The sequence below is a fragment of the Eulemur rufifrons genome, chromosome 2 (genome assembly GCF_041146395.1).
Source record: "Eulemur rufifrons isolate Redbay chromosome 2, OSU_ERuf_1, whole genome shotgun sequence".
In the NCBI taxonomy this organism is placed as follows: Eukaryota; Metazoa; Chordata; class Mammalia; order Primates; family Lemuridae; genus Eulemur; species Eulemur rufifrons.
The window spans coordinates 5,544,479-5,555,641 of NC_090984.1; the positions used below are offsets into that span (position 1 = coordinate 5,544,479).

General features: G+C 47.2%; 1 pseudogene; it reads left to right on the forward strand.

Annotated features, from left to right (window-relative positions):
• The first annotated feature begins 475 nt into the window (after positions 1-475).
• On the forward strand, positions 476-8,647 carry LOC138388246 (cytochrome P450 4F2-like; annotated as a pseudogene).
• The last annotated feature ends 2,516 nt before the right edge of the window (positions 8,648-11,163 follow it).

Sequence of the window (11,163 nt, forward strand, 5' to 3'; positions counted from 1 at the left end):
TTGCATCCTTTCTCCAAGCCACCCAAATCCCATGGAGGTGACACAGGTGGGATTCTATAGATGCTTGCTCAAGTAGTCTATTGCATTACATGGGAGGAGCATTAGGCTTAGGGAATCTGCCTCACAGCAAGCAGACAGAAGCGTGACATGTGTCCAGGGGCAGTCATTACCTTATCCCTCAAGGTTGTTCTCTGCAAACACAAGTCTGAGAAGTGACCCAGGTTATGAACATGAGGGCTTTGCCTCCTTGGCATGCCCAGCAAGGAAGCTCAGGGCCCATGGAGGACTGCCTCTGCCAACATAGGGATATTTTTGTATCCAATTGTAACAACAGAGCCAAGAATATATAACATTTATTGTGTACTCTCCCTAGTCCAGAAACAATGCCATGCACCAATTCCATGATATGAGTGTATATTTTGTAATTTAATTTTAATAGCTCTGGGAAGGAGAGATTATTTTTGCCCCATTCTCGATGATAAAACGGAGGGCCAGAGATATTGCGGAGTTGCCCAAGTCTACGCAGCCAGTAAGTGATCTGGAAGTGGTGGAGCAGGGGTGCTAACCTGTTTTGTTTGGCACCAAAGCAGGTCAACTTAACTGTTACTGAAGATTTGGCAGATGGGACCTAGGGGAGGGCAAGGACTTGACCAAGGACACTCAGAGCATAGGAGGCAGAGCTGGAACTTGAACTCAGGTCTCCTGAATGCCAGCCTTGTGTCCTCATCTCCAAGTAATAACAGCTTCTGCTCCCCCTCCCCCTAAACCCTGTTCTCCTGGAGATGGGTTCCTGGGGCCGAGGACAAGATGTTGGTTGTGGGGGAGTCCATCTCAGTGGTTAGGTTTGGAGAAGGGCTCAAGGGAGTCAGGTTCCCACCCCAGCTCTGTCCCCTTCTCTGTCCAGGCCAAGTGGCAGCACCTGGCCTTGGAGGGCAGCACCTGCCTGGACATGTTTGAGCACATCAGCCTCATGACCTTGGACAGTCTGCAGAAATGCGTCTTCAGCTTTGACAGCCATTGTCAGGAGTGAGTCCTTCCTTGCTCAGGGCGTGGGAACTTGGCCATGGACCCAAGGGTATAGGTGGGGGTAAGAGGACAGACCAGGGCAACCAGAATAGCCTTCTCTGAAGAGTGTCATAGCTCTGCTTGGAAGGATGGAAAAAGGGAGAGAGAAAGCATGGTCTTTCCAGGTATTTGGAACTGTTTGAGTAAAGGAAAGGAGCCTAGGATGAACAGAGCATGTGCAGTAGACAACAGAAAAGAGGCTGTAGAGGTAGACAGGGGCTAGATCTCAAGGACATTGAAAACCAAGGCAAAGTGGTACGAACTTTTTCATGAGGTTCCCAGGGAGCCATTGAAGGTGTTTGAGCTGTTGATGGGCACGGTCAGAGCTGAGCTCTGTGGAGAACTGACTGTCATGTGGACACTAGATGGATCTGACTTTGGATGCAAGAGTGTAGGGTGGGGTCTGGGCCATGCACCAGTTGGAAGAGGATGAGGTCTGAGCTGTGTAGACAGTTTCAGGAAGGAGAAGGTGCAGGACTGGATACTGAGTAGAAGACAGAGGACAAGAGGGGCATGATGTCCAAGCTATGCTCTGGGAACCTAGTAGCATGTGGACAGCTCCCAGAGGTAGATGCAGGCAGAGAAGAGGGTTTGTATTAATGGCTTTGAGTCTCACGGCTGATCCCCTGTGTATCTGTGGGGCCACCTGTTTCTGGAGCCTCAGTTTGCTGATGGGAGGTAGATCCTGGGTGCTGTTGGGAGGTGCTCTTGGTCCTTCAAGTGGGTTACATTGTTTCCTCCCTTATTCCCTCATCCTGCAGGAAGCCCAGTGAATACATTGCTGCCATCTTGGAGCTTACTGCCCTTCTGGCAAAAAGGCACCAGCACATCCAACAGCACATAGACTTCCTGTACTAACTCACCACCAACGGGCACTGCTTCCTCAAGGCCTGCCGCCTGGTGCACGACTTCACAGATGCAGTCATCCAGGAGCGACACCGAACCCTCCCCAATCAGGATACTGAAGACCTCCTCAAGGCCGAAGCCAAGAGCAAGACTTTGGACTTCATTGATGTGCTCCTGCTGAGCAAGGTGGGCTTCCTGGGATCTCAGCTGAAGTGCTAGAATGATGCATGGTGCCGTGGTGCACGTCTGTTGTCTCAGTTCCTTGGGAGGCTGAGGAGGATGATTGCTGAGCGCAGGAGTTCCAGGCTGTTGTGTGCTATGATCTCGCCTATGAGTAGCTTCTTCACTCCGGCCTGACATCACTGCAAGACCTCGTCTATAAAAAACAAACAAACAAATGAGGAAAGAATTAAAATTTATTTAGATTGAAGAATGTTGACTTGATCCAGAGGGCACAGGGGAGTCATGGAATTTATTTTGCAAATGGGAGGGACACGTTGAGATAGGTTTTGGAGATGACTCTTTGGAATGCGAGAAACAGAGACTTACTGCTAAGTCTGAAACTGTGAAGAGTCTGAGATGTTACTCTATTTACAAGTTAAGAAGTTAGTCTGCAACGTTTTTATCTGTATACCAACATCTACATCTATATTTAACTATGTGTATGTCTTGTCTATGTGTTTGTGTCTCAGTGTATGTGAATGTGTCTGTGTCTACGTCTATGGCTTTGTGTCTGTGTCTATGACCATGTTGATGCCCTGTTTTCATCTATGTCTATCTTTGTCTATGTGTATGCATGTGCATATTTCTATGTCCTTGTCTGTGTCTTTGCCCAGGTCTTTGTTTCTATTCGGATGTCTATGCACGGTCTATATCTGTATCTATTCTGACAGATGCAACCCCTGGATCAGAGAAGCCCATTTCTTACTCATGGCAATAATAGCAGCCAGAGCTGGATTGCAGCACTGGCTCCCCAATCCCAAATGCCTCCGAAGGTGATGCAATGCTTCCATCTGTATGTGCAGCAGATTTTGCACCACAGGACAGGGTCCCTGTGTTATGAGTCTTGGAACTTATATAGGGCACCTGGCACATTCCCTCTTCTGACAGAGAGAGAGAGAGAGAGAGAGAGAGAGAAGGCGAGAAAGAGAGAGAAAAATAACTTTTCTTAATTCTCTGAAGCATAACAAAAATCGTCTCCAGTGAGATGCCAAAGTGTATATATAGGTTTACAACTCAAATGTTTCCAAGGAAGATAAGATTCTCTGGATTTATTATCTAGAATGTGAGCAAGTATCTTTGGAGCAGTACTTAATCTCTGACTTCCAAGGCAAATGGCCATTTCATCATCCTGTAACCCAGGCTGCCAGGAACTTTTTCCTTAGAAATCTCTCATCAGGCAGCAGCATAAACATATTCATGGGTCATTGATTCCTCCCACCAGGAACAAAAGAGGAGGCCAGGAAGCCAGGGAGGAAGCCTGTGGGACGAGGGCTCTGGCAATGGTGACCAGGAGAGGTCTAAGAGTGCTGGGTGGGCTTGGGCTTCTGGAAGGAGGATGAATCTTTGAGATTGTCTCAGGTTAGACTCAGGAGCCGTACATGCTAGTGTGATTTGGGGGATCTTGTCTTCTTTGTCCAGGATGAAGATGGGAAGCAGTTGTCAGATGAGGACATAAGAGCGGAAGCTGACACCTTCATGTTTGAGGGTGAGGGTCCCGGTGTGGGACTACAGTGGGGACAGGGGTCTCTCCATCCCAGGGATGCGGTGGGTGGACCCTGGATCACTCCATTCTGCCCATCTTCTCCCTCCTCCCAGCTTCCCTGAGAGCCTCAATGTAGGGCGCTGTCCATACCCTGGTGCTGAAGCAGCCCAGAAACTCAAGCCTGCCTGGCTGCCCCTCAGGCCATGACACCACGGCCAGTGGTCTCTCCTGGGTCCTGTACCACCTTGCGAGGCACCCGGAACACCAGGAGCGCTGCCGGCAGGAGGTGCGAGAGCTGCTGAGGGACTGCGAGCCTGATGAGATTGAATGGTGAGTGCAGGTCCTCATGGCCTGTTCCTGAGCCTGTTATCATTGGCTCTGCTGCCAGGTGGGGAAGGGGGAAGCTGTTTTCTTTAGCTGATTTTGCTACTGTTGCTCAGTGGAAATGTGAGCAGAGACCACAAGCAGGGCTTGGTATACAGCTTGGCTAGCAGGGGAAAGGTTGCAAGCTTTGGGGACAAAAATATCTGGACTGCTGAGAAAATTAATGACAATATGTGATTGTACTTCTACGAGTTTGACTATTTTAGATGCATCAGATATGTGAGATCTTTTTGTGCCTGGCTTATTTTACTTAGCATAGTGTCTAAATTCTATTGCAAATTACAGAATTTCCTTCTTTCTTAAGGCTGATTAGTATTTCATTGTGTGTATATAGCACAGGGAAAATGAGTGTTCAATTGGAGAAACAATGATAAGAACACATTCTTCTTGCACTAAATGGGACATTACAGAGAAGACTAGGGTTATCCTTGACATTCTTCCCACCCAACTTAATCCTCCTCCTTTCTCCTGAGGGGTCTCTAGAGCTAGGGATTTGCTATCTATCTATCATCTGTCCATCTATCTATCTATATCTCCACATACATTTTGTCCTTTGGTATTATACACACATGCACACACACACACACACACACACACACATTTTGTAACTTGTTCCTTTAACTCAGCAGGGTGTATTACAGCTCTTTCTGAGTGCTGCATAACATTCCATATTCAGGTCACTCTATTTTACGTCAAAGGCACTTAATTAAACATTTCCATTTATGATAGATGTTGCTGAATTGCCTTACAGGGTCTCTGTACTGATTTAACTTCCAAGCTGCAGTCTGTGATAGGACTAGTGATCCTTATTTCCTCCTTTTGTGTAGTAGCCTGTTGTGTGGATGTACCATGATTTATCTAAACATCTTCCCATTGATGTATGTTTGGGTTGTTTCAGACTTTTGCTAAGTTAAACGTGGTGCAGTCAGCGTGCCTGTACAGTGACCATTGCTTACATGTGGGAGCACCTCTGCAGGACAAATTCCCAGAAACGCAATTGCTGAATTAAAGACGATTTGTGTTGTGCAATTTTGCTTATAATTACAGATCTCTTCCTATTAGCTGAGTTTAAAGTTATCAGCTTTCCCATAATTTTACCGATAGCCTTATTGTATTATCGAATTTAAATCTTTGTCAATTTTCGTATTTCTTCTTTTAATGAACATTTCTTTAAATAAGAGTGAGATTGAACATCTTCTGCACATGTTGGTAAGTCATTTTTATAGGTGTGGTTGTCATTTCTTTTTTACTCTTTTTCTTTGGATCATTGAAAAATATTTACTTTTAAGAATGTGTATTAAAATTAATCTTTTTTTTTCTGTTTTGTATTGCAAAACTTTGCCTTTTAACTTTGAGTGGGGGTACTTTTGATTAATTTTTGCAAGGTCAAATTTGTCCAAATTTTCTTTTACAGTCACACTATCGATCCATTTCCCAGGGTTTTGTGGGGCTTCCTTTACCGAACGTGAAGTTTTCACTTATTCGTGTGTCTGTGTCTGAGCCCTCTGTTCTGTCCATGGGTCTGCTTTTCTGTGTTTGCAGAAGTGCCACACTAGTTTTATGACTCTGACTTTGTAATGGGTCTTAGACTATGGTAGAGTGACTCCTCCCTCTTTAATATTTTATTTTCATATTGGCCTAGCTCTTCATAATGTTTTATTCATCCAGAAAAGTTTTAGAGTAAGTTTATCAGTTGCCCCCAAATCAAGTGGGTTTTAATTCAAAGTGAATATATCCTATTGGTTGATTTGAATATCTGATTGATATTTATGGAAAATGGGTTACTTCATAATATTGACACATGCCCTCCGAGAGTGTAAAATTGATATCCATCTAGTCAAATAATCTTTAGTCTTTTAACAGAGTTTAAAATATTTGCTTAGAGATCTTATGCATGTTTCATTAAATTAACCCCTAGATACTTTCATTGCTATGGAGAAATATATCTTCTATTTGGCTTGAGTGAACTTTATAAGTTCATTTGGAATATAGAGACTTCGTGTTTCTTGCTAAGTTTAATCCAAGTATTTTACATCACCATCATTATTATTAACATCTTTTCTTTTATTATCTTTCCCAGATGTTTGTCATTTCTACATAAAAACTAATGATTTATGCATACAAATTTTGTACCCAATGAACATAGTAAATGCTACATATGGTGTCTCACATCAATAGGATCATTTAGTCTATCAGTTATAGATCATTTAATAAAAGCTCTTGGGACAACTGGGAACTGCCTGGAAAAAAGTCATTTCAACCTTCTTCTGCTGTTTTATGACAAGATAATGTCCACATAAATCAAGTATTTGTAATGTATAAAACAAGGAATCCTAAGAGATCTAAACTATGTGAAAATTATTTTATGGCTACAGAGTAGGGAGAATCCCATTTTGACACAAGTCCCAGGAGATATACAAGAATAGATTGATAAATGACACAGAACAGTGCATATGGTATGTAGTGTGCTACTATATGTTTTTCTAATGATTGAATGTAGCTATGGAAGAATGTATTAAAAACAACCTATGCAACCTGTGTTTTGTGTATGTGGGAAATGGGTGGTTTGAGCCATAGAAGTGGGCAATATTTTATAGCTTACAAATTTTAAAACAGTTAAATGTTTCAGGTATTGATATTTTAAATAGCCACACAAAAAGGAGAAAGATTAGGGAAAAGAATTGAGCTCCCTTACTGGATCTCCAATGTTTATAAGATTTGCCCGATGGAATCACTTGTTTTCTAAGCATCATATCAGTATCTGCCTAAATGATACATTTACCCCTACATTTCAAATTGCATTACTCTCCTTTTATTCTTATCTAATTGCATTTGCTAGTATCTCAAGTACAGTGATACATAAGAGTAAAATATTGGATCCGTGTATTTTCTTTCTTACAGTGTATTTTCTTTATTTTTATGTAAAGTTGTTAACTTTTTACATTTGGCTTTTGATTGCTGTATTTTCAAGAGAAATGTCCTTTAGAACTACCTGCCTAAATATTGGTAAACATTTTCTAATTCTCTGCTCTTCTAATTTTTCCTGCTTTTTTTTTTTTTTTTTTGAGACAGAGTCTCACTCTGTTGCCCAGGCTAGAGTGAGTGCCGTGGCGTCAGCCCAGCTCACAGCAACCTCAAACTCCTGGGCTTAAGCGATCCTCCTGCCTCAGCCTCCCGAGTAGCTGGGACTACAGGCATGCGCCACCATGCCCGGCTAATTTTTTGTATATATATATTTTAGTTGTCCATATAATTTCTTTCTATTTTTAGTAGAGATGGGGTCTCGCTCTTGCTCAGGCTGGTCTCGAACTCCTGAGCTCAAACGATCCGCCCACCTCGGCCTCCCAGAGAGCTAGGATTACAGGCGTGAGCCACCGCGCCCGGCCTTTCCTGCTTTTTAATTCTCAGATATTTGATTCCTGTGGAGCTTACTCTGTTATAGGGAGAAAAGTTCTCAGTTGGAAACACAGTGGCTGGAGGATTCTGTTTCTCTCCTTGCTCCCTGATTAATGGTTGGTGGGGGGCGGGTGTTTCCACAGGGACGACCTGGCCCAGCTGCCCTTCCTGACCATGTGCATTAAGGAGAGTCTGCGGCTACATCCTCCAGTCACTGTCATCTCCTGCCGCTGCACCCAGGACATTGTGCTCCCAGATGGCCGAGTCATCCCCAAAGGTGCCCACAATGGCAGGGGGAGGAGGAACCAGGACAGGAAGAGGGGCCCATCAGGCAGTGGGGCCTTGTCCTGACTGCTCCCTCCTCTCGTCCAGGTGTCATCTGCCTCATCAGTATTTTCGGGACCCATCACAACCCAGCTGTGTGGCTGGACCCTGAGGTGCTGACTGACTCCCTATTGTACCATTCTAGGGTCCTACAGAGGGAAGGGCTTTGACAGGGAAATCCCGGATCTCCTCTCTCCCCCACTACCAGACACTCTCATCTGTCTCTCCAAGGCTGGCTGTCCTGGGAGACCCACCCAGCAAGCCTGTCTCCCTCTCGCCCCCAGGTGTATGACCCCTCCTGCTTCGACCCGGAAAACGTCAAGCAGTGGTCACCTCTGGCTTTCGTTCCCTTCTCTGCAGGGCCCAGGTGAGGGCAGTGGGTGTGTGAGGTGGGGATGGGGTGATGGGTGTGGGAGTCTGGGCATGACAGTCGGCAAAAGGGGTAAACTGTAGATGGTCAGAGTTCCAGCCCTCCTTCCCGCCCCTGCTCTGAGGTTGTGGACAAAGGTCCACAGAACCGGGTTGTGTAGGTCCAAAAGGGGACCGCGATGTGCTCAGAACCCCCTCCCCATCTGCTGTTGTGAGTTGGGGGCTGGAATGTGGACCAGGGTCAGGGCACATGCAAGCCCACGTGGGGGTTCCGGGAATGGTTATACCCCCTTCTGCCCTTCAGGCTGATTGGGGTGATGGTGGGTGTCCTGGGCCAGGTTCCAGGCGCAATAGGACCCAGATGGGGGTCCTGGGTGCAGTCAAGAGTCCCCACCTCCACCCGTAGGAACTGCATCAGGCAGAACTTCGCCATGACTGAGATGAAGGTGGTCCTGGCGCTCACGCTGCTGGGAGCCGCTCAGGAAGCCAGAGCTGATCCTGAGAGCTGAGTGTGGCCTCTGGCTGCGGGTGGAGCCACTAAGCACGGGCCAGCAGTGACTCAGCACTGCAGGCTTAAGACCCACTCTGACCCTCCCATCTGCCTTTGCAGACTCCCAGGAATAAAGCTGCTGTCACCTGTGCCTGAGCCTCACCCAGAGCCATCAGGGCCACTTAGGGACTCTGGGGATCCAGGGCCGTGTGCGTGGGTGGGTGGAGGTGGGGCTGGTGTTTCTAAGCCCAAAGTCCTGACTGCCTCTCTGGCTGAACACAGGCCCTCAGCAGATCCTGGGTTCTCTGAGAGCCCAAGTGTCAACTTTCTCCATAGGGAGCCAAGGGAGGTGTTTGAGCAGGAGGACTAACTTAAGGATGGATTTAAGGGGCAAGACTGAGGCTCTGAGTCAGGGAGTAAACACTAGAGGCAGGTCCCTGATTCTGGACCGCAGGTGCCCCCCACCCCCCCTGGCCTCTCCCCCTCTCCCTCTCCGTCTTCCTATCTCTCTCCCTCTCCCTGTCTTTCTGGAGAGCTACAGGTGGCGCATCTCATGCTACTGGAGTCTGATAGAGACTCCTCTCCCCTGACTCCAGATCTCCACAGTGAATAGCGAGAAAGAGAAACAATTACAGGACACTGAAGGAAACTCACTAGAGCCTCAGTCTCCTCTAGCAAGGTCTTCCTAAACTCAGCAACTGGGAAGGGCTCGTTAGCCTGCCTGCCCCGCTCCTACCACCCGAGACTGTTGATAGCATCACGATCCACCCACCTACCAAGAGCCCTGATGGGGAGTGACACGAACACAAAGAGAACAGATGCAACAATAATCAACACGGTCACTCACTCACTCACTAACAGGGCAACCCATATTCGCCCTCGTTTTCCTAAGAGCGTGAAAGAGAAAGAACCAGATGAAACAGAACTGATCCACAAGTTATAGATGCAACGGAAGAGAAGAGAAGACAGCCCAAGAAGTTGCTCATTTCTATTTGTCACAAGCTCATCTGAGCAGGAGAGAGAGCTATCTGTCAAGAGTGACGTAGACAATTAGGATAACATGCCCAAATTAAAGTAACGGTCAAGACTTTCAACAGTTGCCGAGACAGTACAAGCATGAGGCTACACCAGAGAGAGCACCGGCTCCCCCCTGTCCATGTTCCCCTTGGCATTTGGGGGTCAGGTGGATCACACAAATGTGGGGTTGTCTCAGCGTGGTGGAATCCCTCAACAAAAGGCTCATGCAGTTTTATGGACTGGCAGGTTCAGGGGAGGAAGTGGGGGAAGGGTCAGACATGGGACTATACTAAGTACTGAGTCATGATGGGGAGAAAGTGTCAAAGTGGGTCAGATAGATCAGAGTTGGGCAAAGGGGATCTTTAACCCACCCCGATAAGCTGGAGTGTGGGCTTATCTCCTCCTCTGACCCCGACAGCCTCCACTCCCAACAGTTCTCTGTGCAGAAGCCTCGGCCGGGTGTGTCAGGCATTGTAAATCCTCTGCATAAATCGTGCTTTAACTCATAACCCAGAGTCCAGGCAGGGGCAGGAGAGGTGGACGTGTTGATGTCTTCTCCCTCATCAGGAAGAGACTCGGCCTCTGAAAATTCACCCCCAGCTGGGCAGAGAGTAAAACAGGAAATCCGGGGGCTTAGGGTGTGTCCTGGGGCGGGGAGGCGGGAGGCTCGTCTCTGCCCCCTGACCTCCCTTGAATTATTTTCTCCCCAGGATGATGGGAGCAAACATTTAATCCCTGGAGTTCTTTGCCTGACAATGACCCTGTTCGTGTTTCTGGTGGTCACTTTCCTCAGCATTGTACTGACAAACGGGGAGGGGATGTCTTGGTGGGGTTTGGGGCACTAGGAGTGAGCCAGGACCCCCAGTTCCCATCTCAGAAATGAAGGCGCCCACAGAGCTGGGGTTGGGATGGGAAGGAGCAGGGCTGCGGGGATGGGAGGGGGCGCAGAGGGAAGCTGTGTCTCTCCTTATCTTCAGCCTTGGCGTCACCCCGGTGTTTAATCCGATGAAGTTGGAGCAGGATTCAATGCTAATGTACGTGCCCCCTAGACAAACAGCCAGCTGCGAACAGCATTAGAACACTGGGGTCTCCTGGAGCCTCGTGCCGTGGTGGTGAGGACTCAGGCTCCGGGGTCAGGCAGAGCTGGTCCAAATCCTGATTCTGCCCCTTACGACATGCACATCCTTGGGTGAGAACCTTAAACTCGCTGAGCCACAGTTTCATCATTTTCAGAATGAACCCATACCAGAGGCTGCTGTAAGCAGTAAACAAGGTGACCCAAGACTTATTTTTTTCCCCTCCCCCCTGAGACAGGGTCTCGCTCTTTTGCCTCGGGTAGAATGCAGTGTCGTCATCATAGCTCACAGCAACCTCAAACTCCTGGGCTCAAGCAATCCTTCTGTCTCAGCCAGGTGCACAAACCAAGTGTTCAAGGGCCATGGTGTGTCATAACTGAAGATTCTCATATTTGGGAGGAAAACCCCCATGAGGACTGTGTGAGTTATCAATTGCTGCATGAGAAACTGCCAGGCTCCTCTACAAATCTTACTTTGCTTAGTAATCTGTG